The 25,430-nt window shown below is 35.5% G+C and overlaps 1 protein-coding gene across 3 annotated transcripts in view; it reads left to right on the top strand.

Annotated features, from left to right (window-relative positions):
* Window positions 1-25,430, top strand: part of ATG7 (autophagy related 7) — an 89,583-nt gene that overhangs the window by 61,020 nt on the left and 3,133 nt on the right. The gene's annotated exons all lie outside the window — the stretch shown is intronic.

Genomic DNA, 25,430 nt, shown 5'->3' with positions numbered 1-25,430 from the left:
TCATTTGAAGATTCTGAGGAAGAAAACCTTAAAGGATATGATTCTTGTATATTTTACAAATGTGCTTTTTTTTTAAAAAAAAAAAGTCTATTGAACTAAATATCAGATTATCAAAAATTAATTGCCACCATATTATTAGTTTTTACCTGCTCTTCATAGGTTATATAAAAAGCACGAAGTACTGTTTCCCAATTTAATCCAACATATGAATTGGACTTGAAGTCAGTTTGGGCATGAATATTCCACCATCCCCAGTCATTATGATTGCTAGAAGTGTGCAATTCAGTGTGGCTGCAAGGAACCAGATTGGGTAAGATTGGTATAAAGTTTCAACATTGTAGATTGCAGGGCTGGGGCTGAAATAATAATCCTGAATGAAAGCATCTGCCTGACTTTGCCCTGACTGGAGGGGGAGAAGATGCATACATTCATCTACATTTATTCTTGGCTCTTGTGAAGGTACCAAAAAAATTAACAACTGAACTATTTGCCTCTAAGTACCCCTCTACTGGAAACAGTGTTAATTTTATTTCTGCTTTTATGTCTTTTTTATCGGGACTGATTGTCAGAGCATGCTAAAAAAGAACCCTATTCAATATTATGTGAAACAAGATACTTTCCCTTTGTTTCAGCTTGCCTTGCTTTTGGCTTCTCTCCAGAGAGTATATAATTAAAGTATTATAATAATAGGATAGACTAGAAGAACAAAGAGTATTTTATTTAATAGTGATGTTACACTTTCAGGCACAAAACTGTATATTTAAAACATCTATTGCCTCTAAACTGTTGTCTCTGACAACTCATGCAAGGGTTTGTGTTACATAGAGCTGTATTCAAATTTTCCATTGTAGACATCTTTGGCATGATCTGTGAGAATACTCTTCACTCTAGATTTCACCCTCACTAATCCCAGTTTTTCTTCATCTTTTACAATGGTAGCATATTTGCTTTTCTGAAGAGTTCCTTTTCCTTAAGACTTGTTCAAATGTATTTATTATTTATTTATCAAATTTGTATAAATACAAAATTATTCTCTTCACACTAGTTTGGCTCTGTTTTTCCCTTTCCTTAAGAAACAAAAGGGTCCACCAAATTCTTCTCATACTCTTTATATATCTTGCATCATGCGAGAGGGAGAAGGAGTCCATCCAAATGATGTGGATACACTGTTAACTCTGTGAAAATTGCTGCTATTTACAAGGAGGTATATCTCTTGATTAAAAATAAATTATTGAGCCGATTTCCCCTGGTTGTGAGTTGAGGTACTTTGCTATACTTCAGAACAGCAATAATCAGGTTTTTTTTTATAATATTTCAGTGGTAGAGTGGAGCAGTACTCATAAATACTACAGTGAATCTTAGGGGGGGGGGTGGTCAAGTGATACAGAAAACAGATTAGCAGTGATACAAAAAACAGTATCCAGGAAGGACATGTATTTTATTAAAAATGAGATCCTAAGATAGAAGTTGTTTATGATTGAATATTTTTTTTAAAAAAACTTCCAATTATTTGGGGTTATGGCTGTGGCTGTTCAGCTGCACTGTGGTACATTACCTATAACCATTAGCATGATGCAAATTGGAGTCCATCAGCACATGTAAAACAATAGGTTTGCCATGCTTAGAGTATAGGACATAATAAATTAAGGGTTGATTTTAAATGTTTCAGCTGCCTGATGAAAGTAAATAAAAATCATAGTAATGTTTCCAGGTAGAGATTCCCCTACTTCGAATTGGTATGCCTGTATTCAATATTGATGCTGCAAAGCATAAAATATTAGGACACTCCAATTATACCAAGGTCTTATCCCATGTTTGTTGTGCTCTGGAGGGGGAAAAGCAAACTCAGGCTCCATCCTAGCAAAACTCAGATTTCTGTGAATGTTGAGGATGTCTGGGATTACTTTTCATCATTATTAATTATTATTATTTAGATTTAATATAGGTGTTAACTCCAATTCTGTATGAATTCACATTAACCCTAGCCTTTCCATGAAGCAATGCCATCAGATGGGATTTCTCTGAAACATTATCTCCTCAAACATTCAATCTGCCCCCATTCAAGCAGCCCTGCTCTCTTTTAAACAAGTTCTAAAGACTTGGCTCTTTCCCCATGCTTTGAGTCAGAGTGAGTGGGTGGCTCCTCTGAGGATGGATTGTGTTGGGAGATTGTGAGGCCATTTACATAGGATTAATCACTGAACTGTTTTCATACTTCATTTTTATTTTTGTATGGATTTGGGTGGCTTCATAAATATGAATAAATAAGTAAATATTGGCTGTTGTAATTACTTTGGACAGTATCATGCCCTCTCTAGAAAAAGTGACTTGTGATTTGGGGGGTCCTCCTGCATTCTTGATTCCTGCTAAAACAGCAGGTAGAAGCCCTGGATATCAAAACCGTTGCCCAACTTTGGATAGTGCACTTGGACCAGAATGACCTGCATTCATTGACTTGATCACTACATGAGGAGACTATTGCAACATACTATAGAATGGGACTGCCTCTAGAAATAACTTGGAAGTGGCAGCTGGAATAAAAAAACAGTGTTGGCAGGATATTGCTAGGTCATTCTGTGTGCAGTCTTGAACAACTCCAGTTGTAATATCAGTTTTAACATTTGTTGCCAGTAAGCTTCCAGGTACAGTCCAAAATCCTGGTTTCTAAAGTTCTGTAGCAGAATACTGAGATATATCAGGCAAAGCCTCATCAAAACTGAATCTGTACATCTAACTCAATCATCTAGAGAGTGGAGCAGAAGTAGTCACAGAGGAGATTGGCAAGGTTGCTCATAAGGAAACAGCCCCGTCCCTCCTCACAAGGAACACCGGGATTTAATTTAGGAAAGGACACAGAGGTTTTGAATGAGGTCAGGTGTCTTCCAGGTGCTACTGCCAGTAGGGACAAGAAGTGTATTTGTAAAATAATCAAGAATGCCAGCAAGGACTGTGATGTGGAGGCTATTGTACATCTTGGCACTAATGATCTGTCCCAAAAAGATGTACTCATTGTGCAGAATGACTTCCAGAGCTTGGGGCAGGAACTTAGCAGAATAGGCTGTAGGCTTATTTTAAGGACCAAAATGGAAAAGGTCAGCATATAGCACAATTCAATATGTGGCTAAAGGAGTGGTGTAAAGTAGAAGATTTTGGATATATTAGTCATGATGTCAGTAGCTGGTCCCATGAAAAAATGTACAAAAGAGATGGTTTGTATCCATCTAAGAAAGGGACTGAGTTACTTGGCTATAAATTCACAGATTTTCTGGAGGAATATTTAAATTAAACAGCGGGGACAGTGAGCTAACTGATACAGAACATCCCTATTCCCAGCAATCTAAAAGCAATAGGGCATGTAACATAGATATGTGTGTGAACAAAAATACCAACCTTGCTGTCAAGCAAAATCAAGCTCTTAATAGCAAGTGCCACACAAAGTGCACTAACCATATAGGTGGTAAGACATTAGGGGAACTCAGGCACCACACAGGTTATGTAGGAAGTAAACACAGGGTCGGTCATAAAGGACTCAAATGTCTATACACAAATGCACAGAGTATGAACAGCAAACAGGGTGAATTAGAAATTCAGGTTAATGAGGGCAGATATGATATTGTTGCCATAACGGAAACATGGTGGGACGAAACCCACAAATGGAACACACAGCTAGAGGGATTTAAATTATTTTTTAAAAAACAGACCAAATAAAAGAGGAGGTAGAATTGCTCTCTATATAAGAAATAACTACATCTCTACAGAAATAGAGAACAACAATGATGAAAACTGTCCTGGATGCATATGGGTCAATATAAAAGGGGAGGAACGACATTGCCATAGGTGTATACTATAGGCCACCCAACCAAACACAGGAAATAGATGAACTTTTTGCTAGTCAGCTAACTAAAGTATGTAGGAAGCACATCACAATAGTAATGGGGGACTTTAACTACCCTGACATCAACTGGGAGACAAACTCTGCACCAAGTGGAAGATCAAACAGATTCCTGACAAACCTAGCAGACAACTTTGTCTCCCAAAAAGTAGAGAAGGGAACTAGGGGATTAGCCATATTGGATCTAATCCTCACTAACAGAGATAAAATGATAGAAGGTGTTGAAGCCATAGGAACCTTGGGAAGAAGTGATCATGCAATATTGGAATTCAACATTATGGAAGCACAAGCAATAGAACATAGAGTTTGGACTTCAAGAGAGCTAATTTCAATAAACTTAGAGAGGGTTTGGGAAGGATTCCATGGATGAGAATCCTCCAGGGGAAAACAACTCAAGAGGCTTGGGAAATTTTGAAAAGTGAAATAATAAAGGCCAAATCTAGCACAATACCAACAAAGAGGAAAAATAACAGCTTTCAAAAGAAACCAGCATGGCTGCATAAAGAACTCTCTGATCAATTGAAAGATAAAAAGGACAAGTATAGAAAATGGAAAGAGGGACACATAACTAAGTCAGAATATCAGCAAATAGTCCGAGCCTGCAAAGATGAAGTGAGGAAAGCTAAGGCTCAAAATGAACTAAGGCTTGCAACCAAAGTCAAAAATAACAAAAAAAAAAGCTTCTTTCAACTTGTAAAGAACAAGAAAAAAGTGAAGGGAACGATTGGTCCATTAGTGGATGAAAGTGGCAAGAAGGTGACAAGCAACAGGGAGAAAGCAGAACTATTTAACTCTTTTTTTGCATCTGTCTTTACACAAAGGGAAAAAACAGACCAACCTATCAAAAATAGTGCCATAAAAAACAAAATAGAAATACAAGTTAAGATAGGCAAGAAAATGGTAAGTGAACATCTGTCCAGCCTAGACGAGTCCAAATCACCAGGACCAGATGGATTACACCCCAAGGTTCTTAAGAAACTGGCAGATGTGATCTCAGAACCACTGCACTATATTTTTCAAAGATCCTGGAGCACTGGGGAACTACCAGAGGACTGGAAAAGAGCTGATGTAGTTCCCATCTTCAAAAAAGGGAGGGGAAAAGGACCCAGGAAATTACAGACCTATCAGCCTGGGAAGATTCTGGAAAAGATAATCAAATAACGAATCAACGAACACCTACAGGCAAACAAAGTCAATACTAAAAGCCAACACAGGTTTGTGAAAAACAGATCATGACAGACAAATCTTATTGCATTCTTTGACCAAGTGACAAAATTAGTGGACAAGAGGATATAATTTACTTAGACTTCAGTAAGGCATTTAACAAAATAGACCACAACCTACTACTTGATAAGATAGAAAAATGTGGGTTAGACAGCATCACCACCAGATGGATCCGTAGCTGACTGACCAGCCGTACTCAGCGTGTGGTCCTCAATGGAACCGCATCTACATGGAGGGAAGTGTGTAGTGGGGTGCCCCAGGGCTCTGTTCTTCAACATCTTCATCAACAATCTGGACGAGGGGATAGATGGGGAACTCATCAAATTTGCAGAGGACACCAAGCTGGCAGGAATAGCCAACACTCCAGAAGACAGGCTTAGGATACAGGAGGATCTGGACAGACTTGAATACTGGGTGCTATCTAACAAAATGAAATTCAGTGGTGAAAAAAGTAAGGTTCTACATTTAGGCAAGAAAAACCAAATGTACAGGTATAGTATAGGGGGAACCTTGCTCAACAGTAGTAACTGTGGGAGGGATCTCGGAGTCCTAGTGGATAATCATTTAAATATGAGCCAGCAGTGTGCTGCAGCTGCCAAAAAAGCCAACACAGTGCTAGGCTGCATTAATAGGGATAGAATCAAGATCACGTGAAGTGTTAATACCACTTTACAGTGCCTTGGTAAGGCCACACTTGGAATACTGCATCTAGTTTTGGTCACCACGATGTAAAAAAGATGTTGAGACTCTAGAAAGAATACAGAGAAGAGCAACAAAGATGATTAGGGAACTGGAGGCTAAAACATATAAGGAACGGTTGCTGGAATTGGGTATGTCTAGTTTTAACGAAGAGAAGGACGAGGGGGGACATGATAGCAGTATTCCAATATCTCAGGGGCTGCCACAAAGAAGAGGGAGTCAAGCTATTTTCCAAAGCGCCTGAAGGCAGGACAAGAAGCAACGGTGGAAACTAACCAAAGAGAGAAGCAACCTAGAACTAAGGAGAAACTTCCTGACAGTTAGAACAATTAACCAGTGGAACAACCTGCCTCCAGAAGCGGTGAATGCTCCAACACTGGAAGTTTTTAAGAAGAAACTGGACAGCCATTTGTCCAAAATGGTATAGGGTTTCCTGCCTGAGCAGGGGGTTGGACTAGATGACCTCCAAGGTGCCTTCCAACTTTATCATTATTATTATTATTAATTGCATTTTGGGGAAAGATGTGTTTGCGGGGACACCTATTTTCTTTGATGCATACCTTCCTGGCTTTTGTGAATGCTGTCTTGTGAATCTTGGATCGTGTTTCTCGGCTCTGAAGTTCAGACTTCATTTGTGGATTTTGGTCTTGGCTCCTGGGCTTTTGGACTCTTGAACTGTACTTTGGTTTTTGTACCCTGGACCTATGTTATGGACTTGGTACTTGTGGATATTGTGACTTCCCTCTTGGCTTCATGGGTCAGCTAGGACTTAGTTTGTGGAACCATACAATTCGGACTAAGGGAAAACAGGGCTGGGGTGAGCTTTACTGGCATCAGAGATTTAGGACTGCTCATCTCTCCATACTTTGCATTTTCAGACATTGATCATTATACTGCGTTGTGCACTGAAGTGCTGGTTCTAGCCTAAAATGTAGAATTTGGAAGCAGATTTTGGAAACCACTGCATCTAAAATATTAGTGGCTTTAGACTACCAAGCATTAAAATTAACCCAAGAATACATTCATTTCAAAAAGCATTCTGTTTTGCCTTCAGAGAGAATGTCTCCAAAGTCAACTGATGCATTTCCAAGGCTGAAATTAAACAGATCTGTTCTGTAAGTGGCTCTGACGGTAAGGGATGGAATTTGGCATGAACATAAAAGAGCAGATAGCATAAGTGTGATAAGTGGCATACAAGTTCACTTACTCATTAATGTTTTCAAAGAAATTCTGTTTCAAATTCTTTTAGGAATGAAGACTATATTTTGTCAAGGAAGCACATTCATTTTGGAAAGATAGTGATGGCATATTTATCTGTCTGAGAAAATTATTCAGAACTTACTTTGGCTAATATAATAAAAGCATCTGGGTTTTTTCACTAGTAATGAAAGGTTGAACACTTTTTAAATATATATAATTGATAAACAGATGGACCACAATTGAGAGTGGCTTGATTACTCTAGAACTATCTATTGAGACACTTATTTTTGATACAAACATTTGGTCAGTTATTAAGATTTAATGTTAATTGATTTTCTTATATATATTTTTTTCTTTTGAAAATAGCATTGTGTGAAATGGTCAAGGAAAAAGGAAAAGATGAAAGATGCAAAGAAAAAAGCAAAAGAAATAATAGATCGAAGTATGGAACTGAATGGACAGCATGTATGAGAAAGATGAGAATAATGAAAGATGGGTTTTGCCTCAAAGATAGGAAATCAATATCAAATTCAGGTTACCAGGAAACTTATTATTGCATATAAAATTGGGATTCTTATTTGAAGCATTTAAAAAGGGAAAAATAATCTCACATTCTGTCTCTACTTTATCTGGAATTATGAACTAATAATGCCTTTCCATTATTATTTATGGGATTTATTCTTCTTGTTGTGCCATATCCGTTATCGGACGTTGGCGATCATGTTTTTATCAGCAGCCACACGAAAAACTGCTGCTGAGTTTTGTCCAAACCAGTCCCTTAGATTTTGAAGCCACGATGTTCTTCTGCCTGGACCCCAATTTAAATTGTGTGACTCTTGACTGTGTCAAAAACAAGCAGTAGAAAAGATAACCACCCACCCTTAAAAAAGATCCAATGTATAAAATGTAAAATGCTGATCAAACACAATAATGTCTATGATATGAAGTATTGTATATATTTATATACTGTCCTGGCATAAAACATGCTATTTCAATTTGACTAAAAATATTATACTCTTTTTATGTTGAACTTAGGTATTTAAAGTGTTAATCATAGGACAATTTGTATTTGCTTTGAAATGCACAGCTGGAAAGCCTGATATTAGACTCAGAGCATTGGGTGAAATTAGCATCTGGAATTTTACTAACTTTTCTGTAAATTATAGTAAATAGTTCCATTTGAGTAAGATATCTTATTTTCTATTTGAAAAATGCTGGAAGAAAATAATGTTAAGTAGGAAATGGAAGCGATAAAAAGGTGCAGTTCCAAACAAAACTGTTTGCATATAAAGATGTAAGTTGCTGGGTATCAAGAGCTTAGATATTTTTGCCTTTCCCTTTACATTACAGTGGTTGGATAGGAAAGATGATCAGCAACCAAATCAACAGAGGCACTTGCTGTATTCCAGCACAGAATTATTATCATTTCATTTGACATGATGGCATTATTCATATAAGCCAGTGGTTCTCAACCTTTTCTTCACCACAGACCTCCTTTTGTGGCCATGGACCCCCAAGACTCAAGAATTAAATCATAACATTTCTTCAAGTCTTTGCAGACACCCTGCGATGACATCGCACACCCCCAAGGTTGAGAACCACTGATATAGGATACTTACAATAGTATAATGTAGTAGGATTCTTTTAGTATAATATAGGATAGGATAGGACCTTCTATTTATTTAAATATACCATGCTTTGTTATTTAAAATAAGACTTTTGTAGTAGAACTTGAGTACAAGAAGTCATACAAAGTGTGAGGATCTTGGCAAACCTGGTTATGATGATGTTTAGGTAAAAGGATATTGTCAGGAAATATATTACACCCCACTACTAGTCCCTTCACCGCACCCTTCCAAAGAAATCACCCTTGTCTGAGATTGATTTGAAATGCTTAAAAGACCAAAATATACTTGATATATTACTATTTAATATTTTTTCTATAAAATTATTGAAGCACTTTGAGTCTCCGTCTCAGTCCTTGGCACTTCCAAAGAGCAGAATAAAGATTTTTATGACAAAAAAAAAAAAAAAAACCAACAGAAGTTGTTAGCCAAATCCTGTTTTATCTATACACAGTGTGCGTTAGCAGGATTTCCTATTTTATTTCTTTCTGTTTCCTAAAAGAAGAAACCTAGAGATATTTTTCTTGAACATTTCCTTTATATAGATCTTTTTAATTAAATCTGTTTAAATTATTGATATTTGGATCAGAAATTCACATTTCCTGGTCCTGAAATCTTGTTCTTTTTTCCCTACATTTTCTTCACACAGTTTGACCTTTACTTTTTACTTCAATTAAATTAAATAACATCTCAGGCAGTAATTTTAATTTAATCATGCATTGCAAAAAGAAACAGTTCATATGTCTGTTCTTTATTCTTTCTTTTATTAGTTTTCTATTTCAACTTTTGAAATGGTTGCACCATGACTCAGTTCTGATTAAAGCAATGTTGTTGTTTTTTTTAAAAAAATAATACTTAAAGGCAATTTTCCTTAAAGTGACTGAAAAAACAGCATGGAAATCATTTGAAGATAATTCTGTAGTTGTATTCTTTAAAAGATGGGCAAGATCCAAATTCAGAAGTAAGTGTTAAAGCAAGTGGAAGAAGTCTTTCCATCTCTTCTTTTTATATAGCTCATTATGCACATACAGTGGGAGAATACTTGAGGTTCATGAGTAATCAACATTCACATCTTTAAGCAACATTAACTGATTCTGAAATAAGAAGGCCAGTTAAAGCAGTAGACTAGAAACCAGGAGACTGTGAGTTCTAGCCCTGCTTTAGACACAAAAGCCAGTTGGGTGACTTTAAGCCAGTCACTCGCAGCCCCCATCATGTCAAGCAAGTCAATTCCTGTTGCAACCAAAGGATCAAGACTCGGATAATCTGAAAAAACAGACCCTGCACTTTCAGGAAAATGCTAAGAAGAAGAAGAAAAAAACTGATAGCCAAATAAATAAACATAGGCCATCCTTTTTAGGCAACCCTTTTTTTGTCCCTCTCATTTGGTACTTAGATAGAAGCAAAGTTGTTACCAGTTGCTTGCTTTTTAAAACCTCTATGTCATATTGCGATAGTAGCAGACTTGTCAGAAGGTTGCTTCTGATAATGTTAGAAAAAGATGACTTCCAATTTTCAGCCCCAACTCAGACATTCTGATTCTTACTTTCATTATTTATATGCACTAAAATTTACAACTACATCCAAACTGAACAACTGTATTTTAAGTCTTCAGAACCTTCAAAGTAGTGAATGCTGACCACAAATTTGCAAGGATGCGAAGTCGTGTTCATCTCCCATTGGATTAGTATTAATGGCTAGGGATACTAAAGACTTTCACTGCATCTCTTAAAAGATATGAATCAAAACTGACTTGCCCTTCCCAAAATAATACAAGTATATTTTTTATAATAGCTTGTATACTCTTTCTCAACTAAACTTGTTGTCTAAACAAGAATCTCAAAGTACCCTATGGCAATGGATATTAACAATTTAAGCACTGTTTTGCAATAGTCATCTTAAGCAGGACCAATTTAATCTATGTAAGGCAAGATTTATTACTTACACAACTACACGTCAGTACTGTCACAGTCAGCCTGACTAAGATACCATAAGTGGAATTCTACTCTTAAAATATTCCTAGTAGTAGGGAGGAGAGCTTTTGTTGTTGATGATGATTTCTGAGCTCCGCTCCATTTGGATAATACATATTCAGAAAAGCATGAGAGGCCAGGTAACATTGGGACTTTCAGAGGAAGGAAGATAAAACATAAAAATGTTCTCTCCCTCTTTTGCCATCCCTCTGATGAATCAAAGCCTGTCTCATAAGGAGAGAGTCTCAATTTTGGAAGGGGAATTTATATGCAAACCTATTAAAATAAATCCATAAACTGAAATATGTTTAATTTTTTAATTAAGGTATGGCATTATATTTGTATTATGTTCAGGAAAGCATCAGTAACTCCTTGTTAATAACTTACTAAAAAGTTCAAAGTATATATTTAAAACCAGTTTAAATTGCCTATTTTAAATGACTTGAGATAGAAAATGAACATTCATTGCGATCCAGTTAAACACAGTTACATCTGCTGCTACTTCTGTTCAAACATCAAACAGTTATTCAGCATTTGGGTCCCTCCAAGTGCGTCAAGCAACACCGATTCAGGAAACAACACCCTCTATTGTTCCCAGGCCATTATTTGCATTAGCTAATCTGATTTAAAAATTGCAGCCTGTCAGAACTATTCTTCTCTGCTGGAGAAGTATAATTTCAGATTAATAGATTCATATCAATAGTTATTGTTTATACTCTGAAATATGCCTCCTTCAGCCTGGTATGACCTGGACACTCAATTCTGTGTTTCTTCTCTGATTGACAAGGTGCATCCTTATTCTGGAGTTAAATTGATTAATATAATATTAATATATATGTCAATTAGCTTTGATTAATATTTAAAGGACTTACATTTTTGTAGGTTTCTTCCCCCCACCCCCGCTTAACTTACAAAGTTGAAATGAAAAAAATAATTGGGCATCACATTTCCTATCTTTCCTGCTATTAACTTTTAAAAACTATTTTTTTTTTTTTGGTTTTAGAGAAAGGAAGTATATTTTCTGAATATTAGAATTTGTGTATTTATCTATATCAGTTACTAATGCGACCCCACAATATCAAAAACTTTTAACATTTTTATGTGATTTTTATATTTTATATTTTAAAGTTTATATTATAAAAATATATTATATATTTTATATGTTGCCCAAGACAATTCCTCTTCATTTCGTGCAACCCAGGAAAGCCAAAAGATTGGACACCCATGATCTATACCAGGGGTGTCAAACTGGTGGCCCACGGGCCGGACGCTTCATGCGCAGACCACGTCCACCCCAGCTCCACAAAAGCAAAAAACATCACGATTTGTCACAATATGTCACATGACACTATAGAGTTTGACACCCGTGATCTAGACTGTCACGAGATGGGCAGCATATAAGTTTTACTTTAAAAAATTAATATATGAATACTTTTATACTCTAATATATTAATATCTGCCTGATCAAATTCAGAAAAGTATGGTTCAGATGTTATAAAATCACATTTATGTACAGTTAAGACAATGGATATCTGATAGAGCATCCAATATGTTGGTTAGTTAAGATTTAACAAGGTTGTGTTTTGAAAGTCCACATCTTCAAGGGACATGCTTTTTGGCAATATAGGAGAAGAAATAATACAAACATTCCAGTGTGAAGTTCATCTTTACATATCTCTGAGCTGCTTGTTTTTAAAATTACTTTAACATTTTAAAAGTATATTATATTGGTATTGTTTAATTCCTGTTTAAGTAATTAAATTTAATACTGCTTAACTAATTCTGTTACTTCCTGTTAAATAATTCTTGTTTTGGAATTATGTTTAATGAAAAGTCTGTCTAGAAAATGTAAAGCTAAATATGAGTAAATTATATAACACTGAAATCTAATTTAGCCAAAGGAGTGAGCTTGGAAGTTCTCACTGAAATATTGTATTTGAGCAATATTATAAAGATAAACTCACCATCGGATCTTATCTAAGTCATTGTTTTTTCCTCCACCAATCTCTTTCCTATTCTGTTTTGGAAATAATCAGGGCTTTTTTTCTCATAGAACACACAGAACGGAGTTCCGGCACCTTTTTGGGATGGAACCTTATAGGGTAGGCAAGGCGGGTTGTATAACGTGTGTGAGTTCCGTCACCTTTTTTTATATATATATATATATAAAAAGCACTGGAAATAATATAATAGTAATACAAATGTTAGGTCTTTTAGATAAAAATTTAGATTATATTTCCTGACTATCATTAATTACTTGTAAGAAATTGTATGAATTTGAGCAGAAAGAATGGTAATCAAAATGGATTTGATTTTAAACATAATCTTCAGAGCCTGTATTTGATATTTTAACTTTTTAAATAGTTTTTTTATAAAAATCTTGTACTTTTTATATATTGTTTTTAAAAAGCCTAATGCATAATGAAATAGTAAAATTCCATAGTATTAGTATATGTTGAATAAAAGAATTGTAATTTGAAGTTGTATATTTTTTTAAAGAAATTATTTCAAAAAAACTATTTCTTTCAAATTGTCGAAGAACAGATGCATGTATGTTGTCGCTTTTTCAATAGAACTAATAAGGATTGTGTTTAGAATTCTATGATATAATCTGGAACAATAGAAATCAAAAACTTGGCAAATAAAATCATGTATAATTCAGGCATTGAGATCTAAGAAATAGAGCTTATAAGAAAGATGTAGCTTTAACTCTCCATGAACATGTTCTAACAGGACTTATGAGAATATTAAAAGTGCAGGCTGACCCACACCCACTGAAACATCTGCCAAGTGAATGAAGTATAATTCATAAATTATTTTTAGCTCTGTATTTTTCTGTTAGACCTAAATTGATTAATGTAAAATGGGAAATATATGCTATAATATTTTAATGCAATTATTATAACAATTATTACTCTTGACTATTAAAAGTATTTATTTAAGTTACTGGTACGCTGCAAACTACATAATGGCAATTACAGTAATACATAGCTTTTTTTTTCCTTTTATGCTGTTCCAGCTAAAACAATTAAACTGCTATTTTAAAATACAACCTTTTCATCATGCTTTCCAGTCTTTTCATACTAAGGGACAAAAAGACCTCTGAAAAACTGCTTCAAGAAAACTGATATTTAAGTAGGCATTTCTAACTCTTAAGCATGGGTTATCTGAAGTTGTTCACTTCAAAGGAGGAAGGATTTAGTTCAGAGCTAAAGTGAGTGTGTTATGCCTTCTTGCGGTGTTCTTTCCCCTTCCCCAAACATAAATTGGACTTTGGCTAAGAGTGGATACTATGGATTAATTCTTGCCCTATACAAAGCTGTTGTGATCAAGTGGGCATTATCTAACTGTATTTTTAGTCTTCTTTGTATATTACTTAAGATATATGTGTAACAGAACAACAGAATTAAAATAAGTTAGAAGTTTTAAATAATGCATTGGTCAAGACCATAAGAACTAAACAGGATCATGCACAGGCATTTAGGTATTCCAAGAAAATGTTTTTTGTACTCTCTCTTAGCAGATGACTGAAATATTATATCACTACTTCCATGTTTAAATGTAACTACCATGTGAAATTGCATTCGGATTATTCTAGTCTCACAGAACTTGTATCGTAGTTCTTTGAATAGAAGCAAACCTTTCATGATACTATGTAGCCAGAGGCATGTGTGATGCTCGTAAAGAAGGATCAGGTCTTTGATCGCACAACTGCAGCCACCATCTTGACTTTTTTACTCCCCCACATTCCCTTGAGTGTAGCACTGTGACTGGATGAATGATGAGGAAAATATAAATGGGTATTGGTTCTGCTTTCTTTTCACTTGCTAATCAAACAAGGGAAAAAAAGATACTACTTCACTTTCCAGTGAGAGAACGTTGTGCTGAATTTGCCTTATAATTATTGCCAAAGCAATAATGATTAAATCAGGCTAAAATAAAAAAGGTAAGGGAAAAATAGTCTGAGATGAGATAAGTCTCTGCTTTGATTGGCTAAAATAGTTTCTGTTCACACTTGTCCAGTACTTACAGCGGAGTTCTCTTTATCGCCAAAAGCATTTTCTCATGTTGATACTGGCAGCACAACAACTCTTACTTTAAAATATATGAAAGAACTACTTTTATCATTTCTAATATGTAGCCTGAAGCCAAAACAGACACAGCAATATTAAAACACTCCATTCAGAAGGAAATTCCTACCACTCAGCCTTTGGGAATATGACTTCAATAACGAATATTGAAGCAATTCATTCTCATTATGACAATTGTTGATCTTCCAGCAATTGTTTAAGCTGAAGTCTTAGGCTAGTCACCTAATAGTCATCTGGCCAGCCATGCTTCCAGCACAAGTTCACTTGTTAACACCCATATCCTAAATTTTTGATTTTGCTCTGAAATTTTAAAAAATAGCCTTTATAGCCTACATGCTGTTATAGTGCCTTAGAAAAACTTGATAGAATATTTTGGACTAAAGAACTGCTAATCTTGCTTGCAGCAACTTGTTTGCATCAACTTTCCTACTTAAATGAGAAGATGTATTTAACAGATTCTGCTGGTGGAACAACATGATTTGTATTACAAAATTTTCTTTGCTTTTATTTTGGATTTTTTGCTATTTGGCTTAAAAACATTTAAGGGTTTTTCTAAATATGGATGCATATCCACTGTTCCAATAGGATTGTGTATGTATCCAATGTGATCCAATGGTGTAATCCAATGGTGAAATTACAAATATTGTAATCTTTTTCAGTTATGATAGAAACCTTTCTATAATAATGTAAGAATTGCTCATTCAAAGCACTCTTTTATTAAAATGATAAATATATAGTCCATATTAATATAGGCTGTTCAGTCTCAGTGTTTAATGGAGCGTGCCCTAAAATATCTTTTTGTTAGTTTGGATGCCAAGAATTAAATTAAATGCCTCTTTAAATCTTTGGCTATAAATGAAACGTTGCCACCATTGAGTATCTGGAGAGAGGCTTTTAATATTCTAGACCTCTCCAAGTATAAATTCTTCCTATGTGGGAAGAATAATGGGGATAAAATTCTGTTGTGCTTTTTTTTTTCTTTGTGATGTTGTCAATGTTTTTAAAGACAAAGAGAAATAGTTTTTTATAGAAGTAATAGCTACATAACAGGTACAACCTGGAACAAATTATTATTATTATTTACCTGCTGAGACGACTGCAGGCAGTTTGAAAAGGTTCCATTATGTACTGGTATTTTCTTTGCGATTGCAATTAACAACTCTTATACCTCTGAGATTTAGCATAAGATACAATATTCCAGTATATGATTTAGGAGGATCACATTGTATGATGTTTTTTCAATATCCAATTTGAAGTTTTCACTGAGAATCATTTTTTAAAAAGCTTTCTCACTAAATGTAGCAATGTACCATATTAACAGAAATGGCCTTTGAACATCATTGTTTCCTCCAAAATAGTAGAAAGGAAGATAATGCTTATTATTTAGCCATAAAACATTTAAAAATAAGCACTACTAAACCATCTCCAGAGCAAAGTATTTTCATACAGAGTTTAATCTACGAAGTATTTCAAGAGAGGTGTAAATCTCAGTGTAGATAATACAAGCTGATAGACTACTTTATACTAGCTATATTGTGCTATTGAATATTAAGCTAGGAGAGTGGTACGTTGCAACTGACTCTTTTGCTTCTATTGCAGAGTGGATAACCATGCTTGCAGAACAGTTTATAGCAGCTGCCAACAGTGTAAACCACTAGTATCAGTTTATGTTAGAGATGAGACTGAGAGTGCTCAAATTCTCCCCCTATAATGCAGATAAATTGATTTAGATCTCTTAAGATTTTCCAGGTCAAATTTAAGTATTCAGTTGAAAACCTCATAAATTTCTTTAGAAATAAATATTTAGACTTTGTAATTATTTGGAACTTTCAGTTTCATATTTGTAGTAAAAAGGTTAAGGTTTTCCTTGTCCAGTCATAGCCGACTCTTAATGGGTAGTACTCATCTCCATTTCTTAGCCGAGGGAAGCAGTGTTGTCCAATAACCCTTCTTGTGGTCATGTGGCCAGCATGACTATATATGCCAAGATGCACGGAATCAAAGTGGTACCCATTTATCTACTTGCATTTGCATGCTTTCAAACTGCTACGTGGGCAGGAGCTGGGGCAAGTAATGGGAGCTCATCCCATCACAAGGTGCTTGGGTCTTGAACCTGGGCTGTCAGCTTTCCAGCTGACAAAGTTCAGCGTCTTTAACAGTTGAGCCATCGCTCCCCCTCATATATGCAGTAAGACATGTTAAATTTAACAGTTTTGTCTTTACTTTTTTTAAAGCCATAATTAGAAAACACTTATATGTTAGGAATAGTACTGTAACATTTTATTGTGGGGTCCCTTTGCAATGTGTAATATTAAGTCACAACCATGTCCATATGTCACAGTTATTTGCAAGAAAACTACCTCATAGAACCATACTGAATTATTACAGAGAAACAGACTTTGTACTCACTGGGGAACATCAGTTGCCAAATTGCACTCAGTGTTGCAATTAATGTTCTCCATATCAAATCTTCATTAAATAAGCTATGTTTTGCTTAGAAACCGATTTTTATTCCATCAGTTGGAAACTACTTTTTCCTCAGTGGATTTGTATAGCCAGAAGCTTCACTAACTTCAGGAGAAAAACTTAAAATAAAATTCCTGCAGTTTTTCAAGAAGTCTGTTTTTGCATCTCAAGGATATAACTTTCACTTTTTCCTTCTATTTTACTCTTATCTATTGAGACAAAGGTTCCTAGATAGTGAAAGACATAATGATTTTAACCAATGTCACAATATTTTAGGGTTATACTTTTTTCTTTCGTACAGATAAGTCTTGTTGCAGTTAAATTTTACATATATGGTGCTAATAATTTTTGATACTACAACTACAATTAAATTTCCTAGTTATGCATTTATATTTTTTCTTTGATAATATTTCACCCATTAGGCCAAATATTTCCAGTATCTGTTTACTTTCATTCTTGTTTTATACAATGAGTATATTTGTCATTAAAACAATGGAATGTAGTCTTATCAACTTGGGAATCTTGACTTACCTAGAATTATTGAGATATCATTATTTCTTCTAGTGTCTTCATGTCAATGCTGATCTTATAGAGGCATGATTGCCTACAAGAAATTCTGCCTGAAGTAAACCAAGCCTGTCCAGAACTCATAAATATCTACTTTACTTTTGGCTCCATTTTTCAACTGGATGCCATAATCTTGATAATTTTTCTTCTTCCTGGAGGAAAACTACAGAGTGAGTTATGCTAGTGTGGCATATCCTGGCTATCCTTCTAGCCATAGCTAAGATCATGATCTGGCATAGATGTTTGTTAGAGCAGTGCAAATTTTTTGTTTCATATTAATTGCCCAACACAATAAGGATCTTGGAGAATTGCAAAATATACATTGGATGGGAAGCTTACCTTTGTGCCTACTCCAAGAGCTGCCAATACATACTACACTCTCTGCTGCTTTATCCTGCACCACTTATCTACCCTAGTAAATTGGGGGAGCATATATATGTGTGAATGTGGGTGCTGGATGATCTGGGAGCAAATGCTCTTAACACTGCCTGCAACATTTTTGTCATATTTGCAACCTATCAGTTGGACTATTTTTGGACAAGGGTTGGGCATATTCAACAAATACATGCATCTATAGTTTTTCCTTTACTCTTCCCGCTTTCCCCTTTGTATGGGAGAACTATAAGGGCATTTCTCTCAGAACCAAAAACAGCTTCTCATGCCTGTTAAATAAGTTGCACAACCACTGTGTAAGTAAGCCACACTTGTCTTTCATTAATTCATGTACTTCAGACATTTATTCCCATGGCATTCCAAGTCTCATTCTTTTGTATGCTACGGTTGTCACCCAATTGCCCTGTAGATACTGACTTTTGCCGTGCATTACGGCTTTTAGATTACATCTTTTAACAAGTTAGAGAAGTCGTGAATTAGGTTTCAGCCAACTTAGTCATAAGTATTTAACATGTATCATTCCTATTCATTGAAAGACAGCACTGATTAACTTGGACACATTCTGGCCAGTACACTACAAATGCAACCCAAGCCCAATTTTACTTAAGCCATGCTCTCTCTATCTAGTCCGTGCAAGTCCGTCTCTATTATAAGCCTATCTTGTATCTTACCAAGCAATGTACTGTTGCCTGCATCCCACCAGGATACTGACAAACCCTGAGTGCTACTTTTTACAGTTATGTCTTTTGTTGTTATTGCATTTTATATTGAGTGGGATGCAGAGTTAAGCTTTGATTGTGTCAAATTTGATTATGTGTTTTCTGGAATTCAGAAAAACAATGAAACCCAAACTAAATTTTGGTTCTTTAATAGAAGCCTGCAGAATGGAGTTCCAAAGGCAAAGTTTTACCGTGCACTTCATTTTCCACTTGCTTGCTTAGGTATCTTTGGCAAAATATCAGAGTCTGGTTTCTCAAACAAGATCAACAGACAAATTGATAGAGCTACATTAGTTCCCAGGAAGGACCTATTAAAAGACAGGAAACAGAACGACAGAACACACTAGTTGTTACCTGTAGCTTCTAATTCAAACGTATTATTAATAAGCTGCCCTCCATATAAAAAAATGTCAATACATTTTTCCAGGTTTTGGATGGCAGGACCATTCGTGCATACAGACAACCACCCAACCTGAGCAGAGTCTTCCAAACCATAAGAAAAGTGAAATTATGCCAATACGAGAACCAAACTCTACAAGAAACCTAGATATTTACTTTGCCCCTTCCCATCTATACTAACACAGGTCCCAACATAACATACAAAAGATGAGAGGTGTCTTCACAATCACTTCAACCAATGTGATATATAACTTTATCTGCCAGCATCATCTGTAATCCCTTAATTTGGGGTAGAGTCAGTATGAGTTAATGGAGCTGAGCATTTACTGGCCAGATGCTCTTCCTGACACCACATGGCGTTCGCAATAGTTACTTTTTTTTTGGTACCCTAGAAGAGAAAAATCTGCTACCTAGGATTGAATTCTCATCCTTCCAAATGGGAAGCGAGCATCTTCACCACTAGGCTACCCCACCATTCAGTCATCTGCCAGCAATGACTCTGAATTCTAGATAGGATGTATAGGACAAACTTAAGCAAAAGGATTAATAGACACAAGTTTAACACGAGGATTCAGAACAAGGGCAAAATAATATCAGAGCTTTTCAGCATAACCAACCTATTTTTCCCTCTCTATTCCCCCACCAATCATGCATTAGTCTAGCCACTCCATGCATCTGATGAACTGAGCTGCAGCTCCAAAGTTCTGAGCCTTTTAATTAAATATGTTAGTTAGCCAGTGCTACCAGACTTGAAATTTCTTACTATTATAGATTAACACAACTCTCCTTTTATAATATCTGTAAGTGGGTATCTTTGGCAGTGCAATTTGGTTTTTTTGTCCAAAATACTGTATCCTACGATGTATGTTAAGTTTTTGTATTGCTATTGTCGTGGTGAGAATCTCTCCCAAGAAATATGAGAAGCACTCCTCATTCCAGGGAGCTGTGTTCCCCTGCAATTGCTCCCATGCTTTTCTCAGGATGTTTATAATTTTCTTCCCAAGCCTAGAAAGCAGTAACTGGTAATCATTACAGCAGCTTTTTCCTGACTTCTGGTATATTCCTGCCTCCCTATCTAGCTTGGAAAGGGCAGGTAGATGCCTCACAACATATGTTATGTAAATATTAATTAGAATAGTCCTGTTTTCTTGTGTCTGTTGATTTGTATTCAGATAAGTATACTAATCATCTTAAATCTCAGAGACTAATTGTTAGGCAACATTACCATGTTCAGTAGTCATAAGATATTATTCTGAACATTCAGTTCTTTTTTAAAAAGTAACGGTTGTGGACATTCATAAAAAGAAGAGCCAAACACTTAGACTGTATTTATAGTGGACATATTAATGTTTTTTACAGAAAGTATTTATTTTACAGCTTTGTAACATAATCCCATTTGGGAAACACACTAGAAATATTTTATGCCCTCTCTATTCAAATTACAAATGATAGTTTCTCATATTATCACTCACTCTTGGATTAGTACATTACTTCTTTGGTCTCTGTTGATCCCATAAAATGAATATCATTGTATTTGTATAGTAGCTTTAAAAGATCAAAGCAGGTTCTATATGGGGAGGCAGGATAGAGAACCAAAGCAAGTTGTTTTATTTGTAAGAAACTGGAAACTGTTAAGTTCACATCACCTCTATAATTATGTGGCATATGTGATAATCTCACATGTGTTGCTAAAGAAATCTTTTGGGCTGTTTGATCTTTTAGATACCAATTCCTTTAATTCTTTTGATGAGTTCTTTTGAAATATCCTGCTTGCATCCAGCTTGAAAATATGATTTAAACATCTCATATGCTTTGTTTACCCTGACACAACAAACTGTATTATGATGTGTATTAGTTCATCTTCATAGTTTACTTCAAAATCATAGTCTTTGATATGAATAGGACATTCTTCAAAGAAAAAATAGGTAACTTGGGCTCAAAGTATTTATCTGCTGTTAGATTTAGAGCCCAATTGTAGACATGTTTATGATGGTTACAATTATAAATTGATGTGTATGGAATTGATAGCTTTAATCCCATAGCAGGCATGTCAAACATGCAATGTCACATGACATCACGCAATGTATCGTGACTTTTTCCCCATTGCCAGCAATGGGGTTGGCGCGGTTTCGGCGTGATGCATCCGGCCCGCAGGCCAGCAATTTGACATGCCTGCCATAGAATGATGAAAATTAAGAACTCAGTCTAAGAGTCCTTCTCTGATTAGTTTATAGAGCAATACATGGGATTATTTCTCATGTACTGTTTGTCTTTGAGAAATATTGCAAATTTTGAAAATCTCCCAAGAGTAATATTTGATGGGAATATTCCCTTCAACTAGTGTACCAGCATAATATAATGTTCCACAAGTTTATTCACATCATGTGGGTGTCTGTTGTGTACTTATGAAATCCTTTGTGAGTTTATGTAGCTTCCTTAAAAACAAATCAAAGCAAGTAATAAGAATTCCCTCCTTCCTCTAGCAGGACATAACAATCTTCTTACTAATCCTTCCTACAGAAAAGCAGCCAAGTGCTAAATCCATTCTGTTTAAATGCAATATCTAGACTGGTGAATTTATGTGTTTTCTAAATAAAATATTGGTCAATTGGTGAATACCTTCAGTTCTTCTTATGCTTAGTTCGACCATAGGTAGTATTAAGCAGGTTTCCCTTCTCTTCTAGTTGTAATTGTGTTGGTGATGTATGTGGTAGACTGATCTCTATATTTACCCATGCTTGTGTTTACTGAAGAACTAAGTTCTAAATTTTAACTGGAAGCTTGAGTGTGGAGATTCTGGCTGAAGTGGAAGCACTTGTATAGAGGACTTATGAAATCATCTGCAGAGCAGCTTCTCGTTGCAAGAGGTATGTTCAGGGAGCTGTTGATTTTCCATTGTGGGTAGAAACACTGCTTCCTGATAAGTAAGCAGAGATTGAACAGAAGGCTGACCGTTTCTAAAGAGCAAGTGAGTTTAGCAAGCAAATAGGAGTTTGGACTGCAGGTAGGGGAGAGTCACTAACAAATTTTCTTGAACCGGTTGTTTGTATTTGGGTAACCAGAGAGCCTGAGAAAGAAAGAATAAGAAATAATAGACTTTCCGTGAAAATGAATGGACAGGACCCGATGTTCGTGATTTTCAGTGCTTATGGCATGTTTGTGTTTCTGCCTAAAAAGATCTTGCATGCATTTGCAAAAATTCAGAGTTGTGGTAGCTCTTGTGATGCTTTTCAGCTTATGACTGATGACAAGGACTTACCAAAGTCTTAACCGAGAAACGAAACATTATAGTAGGGATGGTCATGGGAAAATAGTTCATAAATTAAACACAGGAACAAGTCAAATGGACACAAATGGAGGCCTGAAGTAAGGTACTGTGTACCACTAGAAATCAGAAACAACTTTCAGATTCTCAGCTTTTAGTGTGGAAAAAAGGTATAACGGAACTGGAAGTGGTAGATCCCTGAAAGGTAGGTAGTTGCAGCTGTTTGCTGTAAAAAAGGGGGGGAAATAGCTGGCAATTATTATTACGAGGACTCTGAAAAAATGTGTACTCAAGTGTCAGCTCATACTATCCATGAGAAGCACCAAGTCTCATCAGGTCTGCTAACAACTGTCTCTTCATATGGGAGTGGTTCATCCTGTAAATAATTGCTACAAGTTCTTATAAAGAAAAATTTCATTTCCTCATCTTTAAGGGTCCAATTTATAAACAAATGTGGCCTATACCTGCAAATAAAGTTTTACAGATAAGAACAATTAATAGAAAATATATCTTTAAGAAATTATTACAGATCATACGAAGACACTAAAATATTAGAAATAGACATAAAAAACAGATATTGTGACAGGATTACTTCCATGGAAATGAGATAAAAGAAAGAGTAATACCAGAGATTTTGATTTGGTTTGGTTTATAAAATCAATTCATGTTAAAAAAAAACCTATTTTCTATTTATTGTGATTGACATGTATGAAAAAAATTGTGAACAGGAATGGGAAAAAGAGAAGTCATTGGATGCCATTTGTATAATAATAATTATAAAATATAGGCACCAACATACAGAGAAAGAGGGAAAGAAAGTCTTCAAGATGATGACAAAAGCAGGTGGGAAGATAACTTGCCATTAATCAATTCCTGTTGAAAGCCAAGTTGAGGAAAAGACAAGTGTGAATGTCTGATCTGGGTCTTGCTGTTTTCTCAGTGTCTAGAGAATAAAGACAAGTTTCCTCTTCCCACTATCTCAATTCTTCAGAATTTGCTTTGATGAAAAAAATGCATTCTTCCTTCCCTATCAAAATTTATTGTTAAAAGTTGGATTACTGCTTCAGTGGTTTCTGAATTCAAATGTTTAACTAACTTCCACTAGCTCTCTGGTGTGCCTTTATTTATTTGTTTTTAAATATATATATACTTACTATTAAGGAAGTACGATTATGACATGCTGATGTCATAGCCACTTCTACCAGTTAAGCAATTAAAGTTAGATCTTGATACTGAGTTTTGGAAATGTCGGTAAGAAAATAAGATGAAGGAATTTGTTTTTTAGAGCTTCTACTTTTCACACTCATAACTACTTACCTTTTCAATGTTGTACTTGGTTACATCCGAATTTCAACAATGTAAGAACTACAGCAGTTATTTCTCCGTGCTTTGTTCAGTACAAGAGAAATAGATTTTAGGTTAATTGTCAAATGTTCACTGTTTCTTTTTACTATTGAGAACTTTGGCCATGATGGTTCCATCTGTTATTTTTTGTCAAATTTTGTTCATAATTTGCAATCAATCTATACATTTTTAAATTTTTAATTCCACTTTTATTATTTTTATAAATAACTCAAGGTGACAAATATACCCAAAACTCCTCCCTCTTCCTAGTTTTCCTGAAACAACAATCCTGTGAGGTGAGTTGGGTTTAGAGAAAGTGACTGGCCCAAAGACATCCAAGCAGCTTTCATTCCTAAGGCAGGACTAGAAGTCAGTTTCCTGGTTTCTAGCCTGGCACCTTAACTACTAGATCAAATATAGCATATTATATCAGACATTACGTACATTATATCAGACATTTAGTAGGAGTAAAGTTATCCCTGCTTCCTACAGGATAGCTGCTACAAAATATTTACTTATGCTTCATAAGTAATGTCATTTTGTAATGTACTTTTTCTGAGAGCTGTTAACACAATTGTCTTCCTTTTGATCCTTTAGGTCCTTGTTTGCTTGTGTGCTTCCCTTTTAATAATTCTTTTCAGGTACCAAAGCAGCAAAAGTAGCATTGTTCCACATTTAAAATGTCCATTCACTTACAATTCTTTTATGGCGCTGTATAAATAGAAACTGAGATGGAAAGGGGATTTTTTTTCCCTCTTTCCTTTGTGTAAAAAAATACTTAACCTTTCACAAACTTGAGAAGGAGGGAAATCTTAGAGAGAGGATGTGTGTTTTTGAAGCGGAAAGATAACCCCCCTCTCCAGTTCAGTATCTTAAAAACAGACACAGATCTGAGATATAAATACAGTAGATGCAAATCTAATTCCCTTGGGCTTGGCTTAATGTTCTACAGGATGGAAGGCTGGAGCCTCCTCTCAAAGCACTCTCTGTGTCCCATCTCTTGCTTTGGAAGAGAGAGCATAGTAATTCCTCCTTCCATAACCTATCTTTCAAGGGGCATCTCACACAACATCAGCTATATAGTCTAAAGTGTGGTGTCTAGAGCAGAAGTCCCCAACCTTTTGGGCACCAGGGACTGGTGCCAAGGAGAAAGGTTTTTTCCACGGACCAGAGAGGGTGTGGTTTTGAATATTGCCTGCATCCCGAGGATGGAGCTTTTCTTATTTGTATACCCCACTTGCTGGCATCCTGGGGACCGGTGCTGGTCCATGGACCGGGGGTTGGGGCCCCTGGTCTAGAAGATTCAATCCTTTTCTCTGTGAGAGCTAAGCCAGTTTCAATTAAAAAAAAAAAAAACCAGAAGCTCAGTTTATTTTTTCAAAAAAGGTAAAAAGTACTTTCTTTTGACTTTAAATATCCAAATGCCATATAGTCAGTGTTGAAGTAAATAAAATACAGAACTGCCTAGTCTATCATATAGCTGGCAAATTAAAATATTAAAGAATTTAAAGAAAACCCAAAGCTCCAGAGATCAGTATATGATTGATATATTTATGATTTTCCCACGGCTATA

The sequence above is a fragment of the Crotalus tigris genome, unplaced genomic scaffold, assembly GCF_016545835.1.
Source record: "Crotalus tigris isolate CLP2741 ecotype Arizona unplaced genomic scaffold, ASM1654583v1 scf7180000017781.746583, whole genome shotgun sequence".
NCBI classification, from domain to species: domain Eukaryota; kingdom Metazoa; phylum Chordata; class Lepidosauria; order Squamata; family Viperidae; genus Crotalus; species Crotalus tigris.
The sequence above is the reverse complement of the archived record's forward strand: the minus strand, read 5'-3'. Positions and strand labels throughout refer to the sequence as shown.